This window comes from Phoenix dactylifera, chromosome 3 (assembly GCF_051530095.1).
Source record: "Phoenix dactylifera cultivar Ajwa chromosome 3, Ajwa_hap1_PhDact_Kaust_v1.1, whole genome shotgun sequence".
NCBI classification, from domain to species: domain Eukaryota; kingdom Viridiplantae; phylum Streptophyta; class Magnoliopsida; order Arecales; family Arecaceae; genus Phoenix; species Phoenix dactylifera.
The window spans coordinates 36,630,638-36,650,556 of record NC_143192.1 but is presented as its reverse complement, the minus strand read 5'-3'; the positions used below and the strand labels follow the sequence as shown (position 1 = coordinate 36,650,556).

The following is a 19,919-nucleotide window of genomic DNA, read 5'->3' as shown; positions in this document are numbered from 1 at the left end:
AATGGTTGTACATTGAGGAGATCTTGAGTATTTATACAAGGCCAATGAACACAAAAAGAACCTTTTGAGTAGCCATTTTGGGTAAGGTCCTGGAACATTACAAATGGTATCCAAGCCAACTCAAACCACGGCTTATGTGGACTAAGGGGATATTGAAATAGAGGCTCTTCTGGGGCTAACAATCGGTTCATCATGGTATTTGTTACTGAATTTGATTGGATTTGGACTTTTAGCCTGGTGAGGATGTCAAGGCTTAAATGAGGGAGTATGTGAAGACTCATGCGGGCCTGTATTTAGTCATATATTAGTTATGTTTTGGGGAGATTTTGCTTACACATACAAGACCAATGAACATAAAAATTACTTTCTAGCTGGCCTTTTTGCATAAGGTCCTAAGTCACTACATTAAACTCACCTAATAGACTAAAATGGCGATCTCAAAACAATCTAGAATTATTCATAACAGGAAACATGCTTGAACATGCCTATTACTTTTTCAATGCAGATAGAAGCAAAAGGTACTCCAATTTTCTGAGCTTATTTCCAAGAAGATGATTAATCATTTACTTCACAAGCTCATACTTTTAATTTTACTGATATGCATCAAACAAACGAATGTACCTATGTTCAAGTGTATATTTCCAAATATATGTTGTTCTAACTCTAAGAGTGAGGTGCGGAGGGCTTTTTGGGCCTTGGCGGAGGACAAAGCCCAAGGTTGGATAGCTTCTCCCGTTCTTTTTCAGGAGGTATTGGTGTATCATCCGGAGGGCGGTCATGTTCTTCAACACGGCGTCGATGGCAGATACCTAGAAGGCAACCTACGCCACTCTCATTCCGAAGCACCAGTATGCGACGGAGCCCAGCCATTTTAGGTCGATCAGTCTTTGCACTACTCTTTACAGGAAAGTGGCGAAGATTATGGTGGGCAGGATGAAGCCGTTGCTGTCCGGCCTCATCAGCCAGAAGTAGGGGGCATTTGTGGGGAGTCACGACATTACTGACAACGCTTTAATTGCCCAGAAGATGATATGGGATCTGCAGCGTGCCCCGAACCAGCGGAGCTATATGGCAGTGAAGCTAGATATAGAGAGAGCATATAATAAAGTCCACTGGGACTTTCTCAAATTTGCACTGAAGAGCTTTGGCTTTCCCGAGATCTGGATCGGTCGGGTTCTTAGTTGTGTGCAGAGGTTGTCCTTCTCCATCCTAATCAATGGGACGCCATCGTCGTTCTTCCATTCCACCATCGAGCTACGTCAAGGTTGCCCCTTGTCCTCTTACCTACTCATTATCTGTGCTGATGTGTTATCTCGTGCCCTGCAGGCTGCGTGTCGAGAGCGAAAGATGGACGCCTACGTGTCAGCCACCGGTGCCTGACTGATCTCCTATCTCTTGTTGGCACACGACTGTCTTCTCCCAGTTAGGGCGAGGACGAGGGACGTGCTAGCCCTCAGAGGTGCCTTGGAGGACTACTGTGAGGCATCAGGTCAGAGGGTGAACCTTCTCAAGCTTACCATCTGCTTCAATCCGAAGACGAAGTTGCGGGTGAAGTGGGCTATCAGGAGTGTTGCCCAAGGTGACAACCCAAGAGGGGGGGGGGTGAATTGGGTTTTCTAAAAATTATGTTTCCTAATTTTTACTTTGAATTGAATGCAGCGGAATGATAAGATGTTATTTACTTAAGCTCTAGGCAATTACAAGTAAAGCGGTGGAAAATTAAGCTAGAGCAATTATACTATGGCTTTAGGGTGCAATTGATCTAAAATTAACTTATAGTTGTATGATCAATTTCAATCTATGTGTATGGTAAGAATGGAGTGGAAGCTAAGCAAATTCTAAACAATCACTTATAACTCTATAGAAAACAAAGCTAGAGATATTACACAATCAAGTATGAATGTAAGGCATGAAATACAAGAGATAAGGCATCACAAACACAAAGATGTATAGTGGTTCGGTGCACCCCAACACCTACATCCACTCCCCAAGACCTCTTGGAAATTTCACTATAATCCTCCAGATTACAGCCGGTTGTTTTACAAGCTCACAACCCAACTTGTTGTTTTGCGAGATCACAACGAACTCGGTCGGTTTTCACAGGCTCACCGACTAGAACCAACTAATTGTTTTCACGAGCTCATAATCCAACCCAGTTGGTTTTTCCCGGTTCACCAACTACAACCTTACACCGTTGGTTTTTCCTTTGGCTCACCAACAAACCTTAACCCCTTGATTCAATCCCTTGATTGAATCAAGTTACAAGATATTAGAACAAGAATTTAAAGCAAATACAGGCTTCTTAAATAAGCAAATATAGCAAATATAAACAAGTAGAGTAAAGAGAAGAAACCCTCAAACAAATTTGTAGATGAAGGAACTCGGCTTCTTCTTTACTTGACCCTCTTCTGATTTGGCATGAGGTAAAGGATCACTGAGGCAGCACACAGTTGGAGAGGACGCTTTGGGATTCACTTGGATGCTCTTCTTCTCTCTATTTTGCTTTGAATGGCCCTTTTGTGCTTTTGAGAGGTTTTTCTTGAAATCTCTTTAAAATCTCTTCCCTAAGTGTTCTCTCCTACTTCCATACCTTCTCCCCTAGCTCTCTTCTTGATTTTATAGCTTTAGATGGCGTGGAAACAAAAATCTAGCCGTTGGAGTCAAGAAAAAACTAGCCGTTATGCCTCCCAGCGTGTTAGAGTCGACTCGGCTAAAGTAGGAGTCGACTCGAGCACCGTAGCACTGAAAATCAACTCTCTGTTTTTTGTCTGTTTGCAGTCCTAGAGTCGACCTGCAGTCTCGGAGTCGACTCGAACACTGTAGCACTGAAAATCAACTCTCTGTTTTTTTTGTCTGTTCTCAGTCGGAGTCGACTCGTAAAGTTCCGGAGTCGACTCGAGCACTGTTCCTTGAAACTCCAGAGTGCCAGAGTTGACTCTGAACTTCCAGGAGTCGACTCGAGGACTATTCTTTTGAATCTTTCTTTGAATTTGCTCCTCCAACTTGAATCCTTTGAACTTGAAACTTGGGCCAATAAAGTGTAGCTTTCTTCCAACTTTTCTTGAGAGCTTTTGAGGCCTTCTTGTATTTTTCCAACTTTCTATGTTCCTTGCAAAACAAATTATCTTTCTTCTTGCAACACAAACATTAGTATTTATACTTCAAGGTTTTGTGATCATCAAAATCAATCTTTGGGTCATCAAGGAGGCTCCTTGGCATAAGGGAGCAGGAGGGGTCGTAGAGTTACCTGGGTGTCCTCATCACTGGAAGGAGATTATGGGTGTTGGAGTGCCTCAGCATGGTGCAGCACATCCAGGAGCGGCTTGAGAGTTGGAGAGCGGCCTCGTTATCTATGATGGCGAGGCTAACGCTGGTGAGATCGGTCTTGACCTCCATACTGATCTCGCATGTCCAACACAATCATTCCGAAGATTGTGCTGTGAGGATTGAGCGTCTTCTCCAGAGCTTCCTGTGGGGCTCATATGGTGGCGAACACAGGGTGCACTTGCTAGCATGGGAGACGGTCTGCCAGCCGACTCGAAAAGGAGGGTTGGGTGTCCAGTCCCTTCTCATCAGAAAAGAGGCGTTGATTGCTCGACATGTGGCGAAACTAGTTCTTGAGCCGCAGTACTTCTGGAGTCATGTGATGACTACCCGTTATGGATCGGTTACGGCAGGTGGGGTAGCTCAGAGTGGCCGAAGGTGCTCCTTCATTTGGCGGAAGATTTGCAGGTACATGCCCACTACCTTGGCTAACACTAAGTGGCTGATTGGTGATGGGTGTAGTGCGGATGTTGTGGAGGACTCTTGAGTGGATACTCTTCCGATGAGGTTCTGGCCGACCATGGTCAACATTGAGGCCGTGGATGGTCTGCAGGTTTGCGATCTCCTCCGTCCTAATAAGGTTAGGTGGGACACCAGCTGGATCGGCCATCTATTTGGTGAGCACCTCGTGGAGAGAGTCCAGTCACTAGCAGTTCTGGAAAGTACTGGTCTAGATGTGAGGGTTTGGAGTACGTCCTGCAGCCCCAAAGTCAGAGTGAGAGATATCTACGTCCTTCAGTGTGAGCAGCATCTGAGGTAGGATTGCATATGGATTTGGAGGTTCGGTCTTCATCCGAGAGTTGTCCTATTCCTCTGAAAGGTGATTTAGGGCCAGCTACCGACGAGATCTATGCTGAGCAGGCGTGGACTGGGCATCTAACCATACTGCCCTGGGTGCTAGGTGGAGGAGTCCGTGGATCATGTGCTGTTTTAGTGCGATCGAGCTATAAGAGTTTGGAGGCTTGTCGATATCCTGTCGGATGCTCGGTGCCAATCAGGCCTCTTCACCCAGGCGCTCAGATAGTGAGCCGCCACTCCTCAAACCTAGTATGTGGCCATCGGGGCGACTTATATTACTTACCACATTTGGCTAACAGGAACGTCTGGATTTTTAGAGAGAGTAGCCCTACACCTAAGTTCGTTGTGGAGCGGGCCCATGTGCAGGTGGTGGAGATCACCCATGCAAGTCCATCGAAGAGGCCTCTGACAACTCGGAGCATCTGAGGCTCTACATCTACTCTTGTAGTGCCACAGACGGTGTTTATCACCTGGGAGCCCCCACCTCCGAGTTTTCTCAAGACTAACTTCAACGGATGTGTGCTAGATGGTGCCAGAAGAGGTGGTGCAGTCTTTGTGATCAAAGGCCCGGACTCTAGGGTGGTTGCAGCTGGTGGGTGCCAGATCTTTGATATTTCTGTTCCTGGAACAGAGCTGAGGGCAGCTTGGGCTGGTCTGTGTCAAGCCTCGCGCGTGCTGTGGGCCAACGCAGTCCTGCTCGAAGTGACTAGGCTACAGTGATTGGTTGGATCCAGGAGTGCACCAGTAGCATGGGTGGCTGTCATCCACTACTACAGAATATTTGGGCCATGGTAGGTGGAGATGTTGTCTTCCAGGCCAAACATATCTACAGGAACACCAATGGAGCTGCGAATTGGGTGGCCTCGTATGTGGCAAATCAATCTGTAGGAGCTCTTTAGATTGGTGAGAGGGAGCTGCCTAGAGCATTCCGAAACTTATTACTTTTTGACTTTTTTTGATATATTTACACTAGAAGCGTATGAGTCATCCGTTGTAGCAAAAAAAAGAGAGAGAGAATTCAACTAATGGTAATGTGACTAATGTCAGTCTATAGATTGTGCACATATATAGTGGGTAAATCAGATATGGTTAACCAGGGCAGTACTTTTAAATAATTTTAGTTTCTCCTTCAAACATTATTTCTTAAAAGACAACCACAGTAAATTTTAAATTAAGGGAAGAATAATGTTTATCATAGAATTTCCAATATTTTACAAATCATGTAAATGGAAGTTCACACATAATTGAAGGAGCTGTCAGTAAATGGATTGTTTTTGAAGGAAATGCTACTTTTACTTCAATTACAGAACAAAGGGTTTAATTTAGAACACTAGGATACAAAATTGAATAAAGTCATTCAATGCAAAAGGACGAGCTGGGTTTCAAAAGATGGCTAGAATAAACTAAACTAGCATTCCTTTCCATACGTAATGATTGCATACTACAAGCTTGTACATTTTACTCTTCAGATTAAGTAAGCTCCAGCATTATGACAATTTCTTAAATTGTAAAACATAAATTACCATCGCTAATAATTTTTAGCGGGTGAGTGGCATAAATCAACAAATCAACTCTAAAAATGCATGCTGAAGAATGGTTGAAAAATTGACTGACATAAGAAAATTATTGTGTAAACAGGGCTCACAAAGAAACTTACCTTTTGTCGGAGGACCCAAAATGAGGGTAAGATAGCTGCTGCATTTGAAGCAACTGGAAAGATTGACTGCCACGTGTCCTAGAATTAATGGAGTAACCCATATAAAATGGCAAACCTTACTCATAATAAAATGATATCAGTCCGATACACCAGGTTCCTTCCCTGGGATACAAAATATAAAATTCAATGCTTGTACCACTCATCATTCAATGCCAAAAACATGGAACCACTGCTATTGCTTGTGCTGTTAGCATAGTAATCCCAGCTATCAGCAGATGGTAAGCCACCAAATCTGGAGTATATTTCATAATTGATTTTTGTATGTGATGTCAGCAGAATATGCACATTAGCTCCCGCCGCACCATGGGAAAATGTAGGAGGAAGTAAGCCCATCCAGATTGCTCAACAGAAGAGTTACTCAAAAGGTGCTCCAGGTAGAAATCACTGTACTCTGTGGACCCATATTCAACAATAGGTAGATAAGATGATTCAAAAGGAGAACTTCTTTTGGGAACTCTCTGCAGGAAACAAATTCTCAAAGGTCAATGCTACTTCAGCACATTCAAAGTATATCAAGATTCAAAAAGAAACCTTTCACAAAAATTAAGCTGAAGCCACCCTTTCTAGTTCTGATACACTATGCGCAGCAATTTAAAAAGCAGGTCAACTTTCATAAGAACTTAAATGTATAACGTCCAATATGATAGTATTATATAGCATATCCTTAGTATAAAAAAAAAAGCATCTAACAGTAAACAGGAACTCAGATGTCTTTTCCACAATGCAAATAAACTGCTTCACATCCAAACAGCTCATTGATATTGAAAGGGAGAATGGTAGAATGAGATTCCTATACAGGACAAATGCCCCCAACCATTTCAGTCTAATGTTGTTCAAGTAGCAAACCAGCTATGAATTTAAAAAGAAAAAGGAAAAGGTCATTACCCAATTATGGTCCCAGCAAGTCTAGGGCAAGGTCTGTCATACCGACCTGTATAACTATACTAAACTGTACGAGTACAATACTGAAGTTCGGTTCGATTTATAAGTCAAAACAACATGTATTGGTCCGAACTGAGTGAAACCGTCCCATACCACCTAGTATCGCTCGAAACAGTGGTGCATATGGTACCATGTTTCAGGCAAATGCCATGGCTAAGAGTAAGAATAATGTGCAAGAAGCCTATCCAAGAACAAGGTGTCTATCGTACCATACCGATCATATTGTACCAAACCAGTAACATTCTAGCACAATCCTAGTACCATTTTTTGCAGACTTGATCAGGTTTTTAAAGGGGTGGATTGGAAACAGACCTAACCTTTGGCATTTCTTGCACAAGGTGGTTGTCCTAGAACTTGAACTTGTGCCATTGTGCTTGTCAATCCAAGCGTTTACTTTTGCAACAAGCAACGGCCCTTACAAACAGCCTCTTCGCATACAGTGTATCTGACCCTCCCCACAACCCAGCCATGGTGAAGCCTCATGCACTAGGATACCCTTTTTGGTCATAAACTTAAGCTGTAGATACCATCTTCATATTTTCTGGTCTAAAACAAAAGATTGGTTTCTATGATTTTTTTTAAGCGTATATAAAGTCGGTCCATTTCAATAAATGCAACTACCTTCCCATTTTTTTTGACACAGCATGACTGTCGAAAGCCATACCTGAACTTTTCTATCAATCTCACTTGTATGCCAGTGATTGGAACACAACTGTGACAGTGAATGTCAAGCAATGGCATGGCATGACATGCTATCGACCGTAACCTAAATCTATCGATTTTACTTCTTGTTCTGCCTATATCTATCATACCTTCAAAGATTAATTACTATAATAGATGCATTTAGCATGCACAATGCGGTGAAATATGACTTATACAATTATAGCCTGTATGTTGTTTCCTAGTTACCTTTATGCCCTGCTATTGATCTCATTTTGCCAAGCTCCTGCCCATTTTAATGCTAATTTTCATTAAAAGTGCATGGATCATTTCTACGGAAACTGGGCCTGATTTTCATAACATTGATAGCTACAACTCCAAAATAACACAATAATACATAAAAATAAAATTGTAGCGGCTCTAGAAGAATATAAATAGTGACCAATAATTGTACCTGAAGGACACATGTCTCCCACGTACAGTTGAGTCCAGCCTTTCCACCAAGGCACTCATACACTTGCCAATGAAACGAGAAACACACACTGGCCTCTGAGTATGTTTCTTGTATCACTCCATTCACTTCCGTCTGCTTAACAGCCTCAATGGCAATGAACCAGCATCAAATTTTTGGCAACTTTACAATTAAAGGAGCCCTGCTTATATCAGCAGAATGATCATGTAAAGTCCTAAGTGGCATTGCATCGAAGCAAACATTAACACATTAGAAGCATTCCACTAGAGTTTGATGGGTTATTCATGGAAGATGTTTGATTTAGTCTGAAATCAGTAATTGTAATTTTAAACTGGGATGCTATACCCAATATATCCAAGAAGTGGAATTTTAACTCTCCCTGACGGAGACAAGATGACTCAATAGAATTGTTGCATGTGATCAAATTTTCTGCTGTTGTGAGCACACTGGTATTGGACATCACTTGTTTCTCTTCAATAGCACATCGTTCTGACAGCAAATGATAACCAGCTTTCCTATGGGCTCCAGTTCTCACCATATGATTCAAACTGCTGCTCTCGTACACTGCTAAATCTAAAAGACTCCTTGAAAGTTTGTCTGTTAAAGATTGAGTCTTTGAACAAGAAATCATATTGACTGTCTGATTGCAGTAAGGACCCCAAATTGTTGAGGTGACACATTCTTCTACAAATATGCTGGTGCTGAACACATATGCCTTGCCTCCACAAATCTGCAATGCATTTCAATTGTTTGTGCAACTCAACCATCTATGCAAAGAAGAGGATAAAAGAAACCAGAAAAGAAATATGGTAACTGATTGATGAAGATGCATAATTTTTAATTTTTCATTCGTGAGGACTCAGAAGACAAACATTAGGTATTAGACTGCAATAATTGAATGTGCCAGCAGAGAAGATATCCATTTAATGGTAATAAAAAGAGCATACCATTTTTGATTGTGTACGAGCAGGTCCCAGGCCATTGAAGAATCCAATGTACCATATGCCTGGAGATATCTGCAGAATATCTTTCTAACATGATGTCAACCACTTAACAGAGTGGCAAAAAAATGATCCAGGAATGAAGTATCTTCGTCTTTTAAGATAAATCAAAAAAGTAATAACAAGATGCATTTCTCAATCCTAATTCATTTCTTTAAAAAAAAGTCATTTGAGAAAAATTAGCCATTGTTCTTTTTTTATATAAGCCAAACAGAAATGTTGTTTTTTTTTGGTACAAAACAGAAATGTTTATAAAGCAAATTATCACATTTGAAAGAATGACAGTGCTCAATCTATTACAGAGATTAAATTAAACCAAATGCAAGCATACATAACTCATAACTTTCATTTTTTCTTGGGTTATTTTGGAAAAACATGTGGATTTACAACCTATGCATGCTTGATGCCCCGTAAAATTTATAGTATCTCTTATACCAGCAGTTGCCCATTCTCCATTCTCGATCAATGAGTTTGCCGTTTTATAGACTATTTTTTCAGCCGTGTCTGTTTGGGACTGTAACCAGCGATGCTAAATGCCAACTAGAATGAACTAAGAAACTGATGTCAGGCCAAGAAAGCTCGTTTACTTATAGTTGACTCTCTTTAATCACTTTTTAATGGTTAAAGATACTTTTATATAGACTAGATTATAGCTAAGGCTCAATCAAGGGTTTAAAATCCTAGAACTGGGGCACTACTCTGGTCCCAAGATGGTACTGAGACAGGCTAGAGAATTATTAACAACAATAATAACTGAAAAGAAAAATGAAAAACAAAATAAATTAAAAAAAAATTGAAGCTCTGAGATGCCAGGCCATCCTAAGTGTCAAGATACAATCACCCTGGACCAGGCCGACCAGGTTTGGAAAGACCTGAGGCCCCAGATGCATCCCAAGACCCACTCTCTCTCCAGTCGAGTTTGGTATGGCTGGGACAAACCGGATCCTTAATCCCGGTGCTCAAAAATTCATTATTTTGCATCTAGAGAAGGAATAATATTATTGGTCACATTTTCCACCATCATGTTTTACAATCTTATGTACCATGACCAGTTGATTAAGCAATTTATGAACATTTTCATGAATGCATATGTGGCATTTTCATTATCTGCCAACAAACTCTTCAACACCCACAATGTGCCTTGAAAATACAAGATGTAAATGGCTTATTTGGATGAAATGACAAGTTAGCCAAACAAAAGAGAAGCTAGAACAAATTGTATGTTTCGCTATTGCCCATCACCCCTGGCGCATATAATCTTTCTCTACTTGCTCAGCTTACAATGCTTACTTCTTATGAATAGGATGCTTTTACATATTTAAATGCTACAGGCAGAAACATGTTCAGACAACTCGAGTGTAAGACATTGACTAAAGCACACGCTTGTGTACAAGCAGGCATTGAGGTTTGGTGGTTATGCAAGGATTTTTAGACAGTAAATAAATTAATGAGAAAAACCTTACAAAAGGCTATTTGTCATCAAACACTTTGATTTAATATTCTTATATAAGAGTAATGAAATGGTCATAGGAAAGGAGAATTTTCTTCACAACATGTCAACCCCCTTAAGCACATTTACAAACAAGAAGCTTTCTCGCAACTATTAGAATTGGCTTCACAAACCCTACCTTGACAAATTTCCTGAGAAGTACCATGGAAAAAATTAAACAGTTCAACCATAGAATCAGGGACAGAACAAACAGAACGCTCTTCCTTCCACTTTGGTAGTTCAAGGAAAAAGAAAACCAGAGAGATAGGTAGTTTCTAATGAGCATGCTAGCAAGAGATTGAGGAATGGTTTCATGTCAATATGCATTGCAACTGATATAAAGTTGCCAAATATTATAGTAATTCCAAAATTAAACTACAGAATGGCTGCAAACCTTGAAGATATATTGACAAAAGGTTTATCATGACTTCCAGTAGAAGCAGGGGCGGCCCAATACATTTGGGGGCCTAAGGCGAATCCAATAGATGAGGCCTTTTTTTTAATAATAAAATTTTAAATAAGTATAAAATATTTTTTAAAAATGATATAAAAATAGATAGTAATCAAGTATAATATTCCAGTAAAGATACACGAATCTAATAAGAATAGATAAGAAGTCTTTTCAATTTAATATAATTTTTGAATGAAAATATAGAAAAGTAATTAACCTAAGAAAAGAGCCATGAAACTGATTAAATAACTAAGATAATGCTTAATAATACTTTTATTCTGTCAAGTAAGAGTAGAATAGGAAAAAATCATCCTATGGCACTTCATGGTCAAGATAAAGAAATTATGGGAATTATGGTAAAGCAAGAGCAGAATTTGTCCAGGCCTTTTCTATAAAAAAAAGTAGGGGCATTATGGAAAATTCACTCGATCTAATTAATAAAAATCCCATCCCACCATCTTCCTTTCAAAGTGAGTACCCTTACTTGGTGAGTACCGAAGCAGCTACTGCAGCATCACAGCACAGTAGCCATTCAACACCCACCCCCCCCCCCCCTCTTCCCTCCTTTTCTCTCTCTACCCTCCAAGAAGTCCATCTCCAATCCCCCTATCTTTCTTCCCGATGGCCCAGGTGGATCAGGAGTATTGTGAGGGAAGGAAAACCAAGACCAAAACCAAAAAAGAGAAGGGATGAAAGATAAGAGTGGCTTCAGGCGGGTATCAAGCCAACCAAATCCCTCCTCTCTCTCTCTCTCTCTCTCTCTCTCTCTCTCTCTCTCTCTCCCTCTCCCCCCCTCCACCCAAAACAAAACTACTGTCCCCAACTTCCCAAATTGCTCCTCTGCAGGCCAGAAAACTCTCCACCTCCCTTCCATCAAGGGGGAAGACTCGTAGCCAGCTCCTGTTTCCGTTTTAAAAGGGGCCTTTGCTTCCTTTTGATCACGGTGCCAAAAACTTCCCCCTCTCTCTCTCAATTTCTTTTCTCCCTTCACCTCCCGGGGCCTTCCATTGGCCCGGGGCCTTAGGCGACCGCCTCGATCGCCTAAGGCTCGGGCCGGCTCTGAGTAGAAGTTTGTACCCAGAAACATAGTTATTGTTAAGAAAATTCGACAGAAGAATTCCAACAAATTGGGATCCACTTATAAGGCCATTGTCTCACAGCAACAAAATATAAATATCGAATGTCATAATTCATGGAACAATTGAGAATCAATATGAAGTCCACAGATAGGTCTCCAATGATAAAAATTTTATATCGATTAATTGAGGCAGCAACAATAACCTGTTCATTTGTCAGTATCACTGTAAGGTTTTTCTGAAATGGAATGCATAGCTCCACAGTGGAGAGATTCTGTGCACCACCAACAGATCCATTCAAGAGAAATTTGAATCTGTAACATAAAACTATTTTCCCTTAGGACTATTTTCATCATTACAGAATTACACTTCAAGATATAAAAAGAATAGGTTAGAAAACATTAAGAATTCTCCACCAAAAACATATATAAGGCAACACAGAAAACCTTGGTTTTTGGCAGAAAAATTCTGACACCTGAGATGTTATTCATTGTGAAACTGAAGCAATAATCTGACTCAAAATCATATCTGAATTAGAGTGGTTCACCAAAAGAGCCATCGGCAACATGCATATAAACTTGATCCAAGGTGGCTTTGTAATTAATGTCTAGGAAGGTGTTATACAGCTAACAAGGCAGAATTAGAATGTACAATACTAGTGTCCCTTCAAAAAATTTAAATTCAGTACTAAGAAATTACAAAAAATGTTTTCAATTGAACTGTGACATCAAAGACAAGTTCAGAAAGAAAGCATATCAAAACAAGAATGTTTCTAACAAACTAATCATTTTTTACCCCTCAATAAACTATATAGAGCCATATATTACAGGTTGAAAGCAAGAGAACACTAGCTAAAGCATGACAGCAAGTTTTAATTGAAATTCTTCTGCAAAAATGTCCAAAATGAAGTCAGGATGCCAAGTACATATAAGTTGGGTACTGGATCAGCACATACACAATTTTTTGGTACTAATCTAGCATATGATGAGCAGTAGACAGAGCACTAAATTAAATTCTCCATCTCATTCAAAATCATCTAAGGAAAAAATAGCAAAGATGTAAGAGGAGATGATGCGATGTATTGCAGAAATGATGCCATGCCAGCTCTTAGGTCGTACAGAAACTATGATGCAGATTCCAGCATCCCTGTATTGAAATGGTAATGGGACACTAGTATTTTGGCAGGATAGAAATGCAGAGTGCAATATGCTGCATCAAAAGTGATAAGTCCAGTCCACTTGCCAGACCACCATATCCCAGAAGATGACAAACTAAAATCATGCATAGATACACACACATTATACACACACGCACACACGCACATGCACACGCACACACACATTATGCAAGCATTCGAAGAATCAACAGATATAATAAATCAATAGAAATGTTAACTCAGTACCATACATGAATCTTTCAAATAAGTAACTGATAAATCTGGAATTGGTGGACTGCCCTCTTTGAAACATATCCCAGGAAGTGTACTCTTCGGAATTCGTTTCATTTGTTCCACATCCTGCGAGATTGGGTTATAAAATCATAAGCCGGAGGGTAGAAGAAACATCATGATACAAACTAAAGAACTTAATAGACAACTTCTACTCAAGCATATTTTTGAAATGTGCATTATGCAAGTCAGAGAACAATAAACAAAATTTGGAAACATGTAGTAAATGTGATTCTTCTATAAAAAACTATTGTTAATCTTCCAAGAGACAAGATACTGTAGAAAGGTGCAGTGCCAATTTCGTCCGGATCTCTTTTCCTTTTTTATTCTCATATCTTCTTTTTTCTCATGCTTTCTCCATTGTGTACAGAAAGTTGAAAGCAAGGAAACAAATGATCCTATTTCAAGACCTAGTTGTCAATATAATCTGCCTTCAGAATGAAAATTGGCTCATCAATATCTGTACAAGAGTCTTCCTGATAAAACAAATTTGGATCAGTAAACCAGCAGATCCATCTATTGCTTTTATCAAGTTGCAGTAGTAAACTTTGCAGTTCATTTCAAGCTATGACTTAAGGTCCAAAAGAAGATTGTGGAAGGTGGGCCAAAAAAATTGCATAACCTACCACTGAGGCAATAACCGATAGTACCATAGAATATGAATAATAGTAATACAAGCAACATATATGCAATATATACAATATATACATAAACTATCGCACCTTCTTATTGTTAAAATCCAACCCAAAAGTTTAAGCTAGTAGATGGATGGGCCCATGAGTATATAAGCACCACTAAGGTACTTTCCCTGTCCAATCTAGGATTAATACTACTCTTTCAACGCTTATTTAACAACATATCAGATCCACTTTACATAGCTTAAGTAGTGCGTCATTGAATTGACTGAACATAGGACTTGTTCCAATGGTATGAAGTCAGTTATTGATTAATTATAGCATATATAAAAAAAATATATGACAAGAAAGCATAGACATTACAGTTTCCCGTTATACTTTCAGATATATCATAACTAAGGCAAAAGAATTATGTGTATAAATTCTATTCATCACTCAGTAAATTAAAGAATATCAAAACTTCAAGATCAATATTTGCAATGCAAAAGATCCACATATGCAGTTTATGACTGATTTGATGCCTAATTACAACAGTTCCATGCATTTGAAAGTCATTGTAAATAACAGAAATGACCACATAGGAGTCAACCTAGTGTCACTACAATAACCAAGAATTTATGTTGCGTACCACTACTTTCCAAACTGCATCAAATGATATGTACCACATTAGCTAGCTATATGCATGACACAGCAAGTAGTCAGGTATGTAACTTTACATCATGCAGACTAGCTCATGCCAGTCCACATCTATCCACGTCGGTGCATGCCAACCCTCATGGATCAGAATAAAAAGATGCAGACTGGCATGGCACTTTTTTTATTGCTATGAACCCTAGCATGTGAACAAATACATGACTAACACTAACACTAACACTACATGACATACTACCATACTAGTCATTGACCGATATAAGCACAACATGTGGTTTTGTAGTCCTAGACATAATTAAGTAATTTGGTCCTATGGAAAACTTATGATGTAAACAACATAGAAGAACAAGCAGATCTCAAAAGTTACCAAAATAGAAGATAACTCTAACTAACTAATGAGCATACTTACAATGTCCACATCTGATGAGAAAGTCATGGCCATGGAAGAGAACCAAGGTGGCAGCTCAACTACATTAAGGTATCCATATAAGGTCAAATGAAATATTAGCACAATATCAGTGGAAATAAAAACTATGAAGATATTCATGCTGAAGAAGATAAGCCATCACCATGTGATAAGAAACATCACAAATTATTTTCTAGAGATTGTCTCCCTAATACAGAATTATTTCAAAACATTAAGTATGGTTCTCATTTTTTCCTTTTTTAAGACAACAATAGGCAACAAAATATAAGACTGGCAATCAAAACAAGTCAACAAATTCCCAAACAAAACCTAAAGGAGGATTTTACCAATGAAACAGTGTGTGGAGCAATCTAGAGAGCTCAAGAGCAGTCTAATCTCCTAAATTAACCAAGAAACTCTCCAAATGCATGTGGATTAGAAATGTGTATTGCTATGAAGAATATTTATCAAGGATTTCTGGATGGTCAATGTGAGATATGGTATGTGGGTTTCTGCACTTACTCATATACAGGTGAAAAGATCCTTGTTAGGGCTTACACGGAAAACTTTCCGACTATACATAATAATAATAATAATAAAAAGTATTTCATGTTGAAATACCCTTTGTTTTGGTGGGGTTGGGGGGATTATTTGAGGCATAATTATGTCAGAGTGCCTTTAGAAGGAACTGCATCAACATTGCATAGAAAAAAGCAGTTTCTAGAGAAGTTGCATAAGTAACGAAGCAGGCTGGTGATAATTAATGTACAGCAAAAACTGCACTAGAAAATGAACTGGAGATGAATCAGCAGATAATAAAAGCCAAGTCATTGACAAATTCCAGAGATTTCCAAGAGTATGAAGACGGACTAAGGTTTTGGAAGATTGGTTAGAGTATAATTTAGGATTAACTGGTCTGCTTACTTGAGTGTTTGAAGAATATGCAGAGGTAAAGAACATCACTACATGAGCAATTGGACATCAGAAGCTCAGTCTCCCAAAAGCAATACGGAATTAAGCTAGAAACCAATAAAAATGGTATATTAAATAAAAAAATATACTTGTTTTTGTTTCTATTAGAACTTGGAATCTCTATACCCAGAAAATTACTATATCAGTGAATCGAAACGGAACCATAAGCAACTTCTTTGGGATCACTGTTCTAACAGTAGTTAAGATAACTGAGAAACTAAGAGAATTTTCAAATTAAACTATCCAGTTACTGAGCAAGAGTAACAGTTTAGAAGATACCTGATCGTAAGCACTAATAACTTACTTTAAATCCAACCATACGAATGGATATAAGCTTACAGTGCTCTGAAGATCACGTGAACTTATTAAAAGTTAATCAGGAAAGGACATCGGCATCAGTACTAACAGCAAAGTAGAAGAGAAGGTAGTAGCAGACTTCTAAAAGACATAGACTCTAACTCAAGTTGACATAATGATGTAGATTAGAAAAACCAGCACTGCATACACTCAGTTCCAAAACAACAAATTGGCCAAGATGCCCAAGCTCTTTGGCAAAAGGAGAAGAGGGAAAAAATCACTCGTGTTCTTATCAGCACAAGCACACTGTACGCACCTTGAGCTATAAGGAATATGTAATCCCACCATATTACATACAGAAGCTATGACACCATAACAATAAGGTAAAGCAGAACAGTAATAGCTCAATTCGCAGAATTTCTAATGACAAAAATAGTAGAAAAGTAGCACAAGAATTAAATAATTTAAAAAAGGGTTAATTATGATTTCAAACACAAAAGTGCAAGGGAAAATACTATTATTGTGATTCTTGTGTCATCTATTACCATGTGAATATGCATTTGCCTCCATCAACTCTCCTATAGTGTCATTACCTTGACAATATCTCATGTCTCACCCTTCTAACCTCCGCCAGCCTCCACCACAAAAAATAAAAAATAAGAAAATAATAAATAAAAAGTTTATTAAAAAAACACATGCATAATTACACAAAATGACTCCAGATCCAAGTTAAATAAGATGGGCACTGCCTGTTTATTCAATTATCATGCAAGGAATGCATGCCAATGTTCACTATTTATTTACATGATAACCTAGTTTCTCCCATGCACCAATTTTAACATCATGTGTTTCAGCTCTCTGGTCATGTGCTTAGGATGGGGCCTATGCATTAGTGTACAGTGCACATATAGTGCATACTTCATCCAAAAATGGATATGCTGAAGACATGCAAAAGAAAAGATTGGATATGCTCGTAGAACTTTTTTACTGTGAGGCCGGATTCGAGGTCCACAAGAACAACCAAGATATTACCCCTGCAAGAATCAAGTCTGAAAAAGAGGAGTACTGCATCTTCAATTCAGGAGCCAAAAGCAACAGCATTGTGAATTAGAGGCAACAAAAATACTCTTTAGAGAAAGCGTGAGAATATGATGGCAACATAGCAGATCCACTTCTATTTACTTTTTGACTGGCCCAAAAAAAGATGGATATAAAGTGATGTTACATCCAAAATAAATCTGTTCGCTGAGTAAGTTATACATAAAACCTGGTGGACATTAACCAATGGTTGTACCTAAATTATTAAAACTAGATGCACTGGTTAACTGGAGCTATGCACTCTCAGCTGTCTTAGAAGGTAAAACTGCAAAGGTAGGGATTTGGCATAATTATATGACATAATTCCCCACAAAACTGAGGATTCAGAATCAAAAGAATAAACAGAAGCACATAATGAAGGATTATTGGTCTTTTGGCCTTGGAGTGCACCAATTAAATAATCAAAACAGAATTCAAATTGTTCCCACCACAGAACCCAAAATTTACTCCACCTGAAAATTTGGCTCATCTTCCATGTCTCACTGTAAACAACAATAACATATTTTCTTTGCATCATCAAAGAAAAATCACAAATTATATCATTTCCCTACGAACTACCATTCAATAAGATAATTATTTCTTAGTGAACTGCAAAGGTATAGCTTTCAACAAACCCACAAAACTATGCTGAAAGAGGGCTATAGCAGGATATATGCAAGTTACCCTCTAAAAGGTGCAAAAAATATTTATTTCAAAAAACAAAAAAGCAGACTAACAAAGCTAAACCACAGAAAGTATAAGAAAACAAAGAAATATAGCAATCATTTTTCTTTCCCAGACAGAAAACATGATGCATTCCCCAAAGATGAAGGGCCATTAGGTGACAGACTTTGACGGATTTCAAGTATGCCAATTGTATTAGCAACATAGAAGGCCCCAAACAGAAACCAAAACCGACTACCATCGCAGAAAACCAGAGTTCAATTTGATGTGAACCTTTAATTGATCCTCGAAAGCCAATTATTTTATCATTAAATAGCTGATAATGTTGAAAGACGCTCGAAGTTCCAATTCAGTAGATATCACGGTTTGTTTATTCCAGAAGACATCAAGCGGTGCAACTTCGACTAAATACCAAACTTGAATTCTCAAAATCGGATAAGACAGGTTAAAGAAGCAGAGAGCACCAGAAGCGTGAAAGAGTCTTGCTCAAAATTTTCTCAAAATTTGATTTTGGAATAAAATAAACCAACCTAATTATTAACCAAGAAAAGCTCTTCAGAAGAGAAAGATGCAGAGAACCAATATTAAATATTCAAACCGCTGCAAAATCCAAAAACTTTGAGCGTCTTGATTACCAATTATGGAGAAATACCCTCAAAACTTACACCCGATAAACCATAGAGATTTGTTCTTTTATCTGCAACAAACCAAACCAAGATTGCAAGAAGAAGAATCCAGAGATTTCCTAAAAACCCGTAAAAAGGGGGCCTGCCTACAACTCCAGTAATATGGCCAGAACCTGGTCTCTAACTCCACAGCACAAAGTCAAGTCCCTGAGTCCCCTGACACGCGACGCAGCCGGCTATTAGAGCTATAACAGAATCAAAATGTATACCCTCAAGCAAATTTAGAAGATCCTCAAAATTTACACCCAAAAAAGTCATCAAAATTTGATCTTTACACCCAAAACATTATCAAGAGTCAATATTTATGCCCAAAAAGTCCTCAAAATCCTGTTTTCATTTCAAACAACTCAAAACAAGATCAGAACAAGAAAAACAGGCAAAGATTTTCTCAAAGGAACCGAGAACGACCGTCCCACCTACCTCTCAAGTAAGTCCAGTCGTAGGGCCTGAGCCAGGTCTCCCTGCCCTTGTAACTCGCGAGGACGGAGCTTAGCCCCGGCGACCCCTGGCAAGCGGCGCCATCGGAGACCACGAGCAAAAGAGCACCAAAAGGCGGAGATCCGAGGAGCCCATCGACGGGAAAGGGGAGGAATTTCTCCCCCTTTTGTTCTCCTCCTTTTGGTCTCTCGGACGATTCCAAGGATGAGGAGGAAAGAAGAGAAAACATACGTGAGAGATATAGATATTCCTTTGGATTGAAACCACGTTTGGGACCATGGAGAAGGGTTCTTCACGAAGATGCATTCTAGCTAATAGTCTGGGGCGGAGTTTTACCGTTTTAGTGACCCCGCCGTTTTAACTATAGCCCTCGGCTGAAGCCTCTCCTAGCCGTTGTAACGGTCATGATAGAACGGCCCTTACCTAGGTGCTGCCGCAAAGGTATGATGTAGCAGCCAAATCACAGGATTTTTTTTTTTTTTCACTCGTGGCTGTCAAGTAATAATCCTGCGTACATTTTACTCAAAAAGATAAAAATGCTGCATGCGTGGAAATTAAGTAAATATAAAGATATGATTAGATGTAACACTTAACTATTTAATTTATTTAATTTGATTCAATCTATTATAGGCTGAGTTATATTTTTTATTTAATAAGAATAATCAAATTATTTTTGACCTATTTAATAAATAAGTC

At 39.0% G+C, this 19,919-nt stretch overlaps 1 pseudogene across 1 annotated transcript in view; it reads right to left on the bottom strand.

Annotated features, from left to right (window-relative positions):
- Positions 1–19,560, bottom strand: part of LOC103715466 (uncharacterized) — a 32,452-nt pseudogene extending 12,892 nt beyond the window's left edge. The window contains exons 1-9 of the transcript XR_016400054.1: positions 19,206–19,560; positions 15,073–15,131; positions 13,333–13,446; positions 12,377–12,405; positions 12,136–12,244; positions 8,861–8,929; positions 7,896–8,643; positions 5,905–6,297; positions 5,780–5,857 (exon numbers count right to left, since the gene is read on the bottom strand). The product of XR_016400054.1 is annotated as an uncharacterized LOC103715466 (transcript). The remainder of the gene's footprint in view (positions 1–5,779; positions 5,858–5,904; positions 6,298–7,895; positions 8,644–8,860; positions 8,930–12,135; positions 12,245–12,376; positions 12,406–13,332; positions 13,447–15,072; positions 15,132–19,205) is intronic.
- Positions 19,561–19,919: the final 359 nt, after the last annotated feature.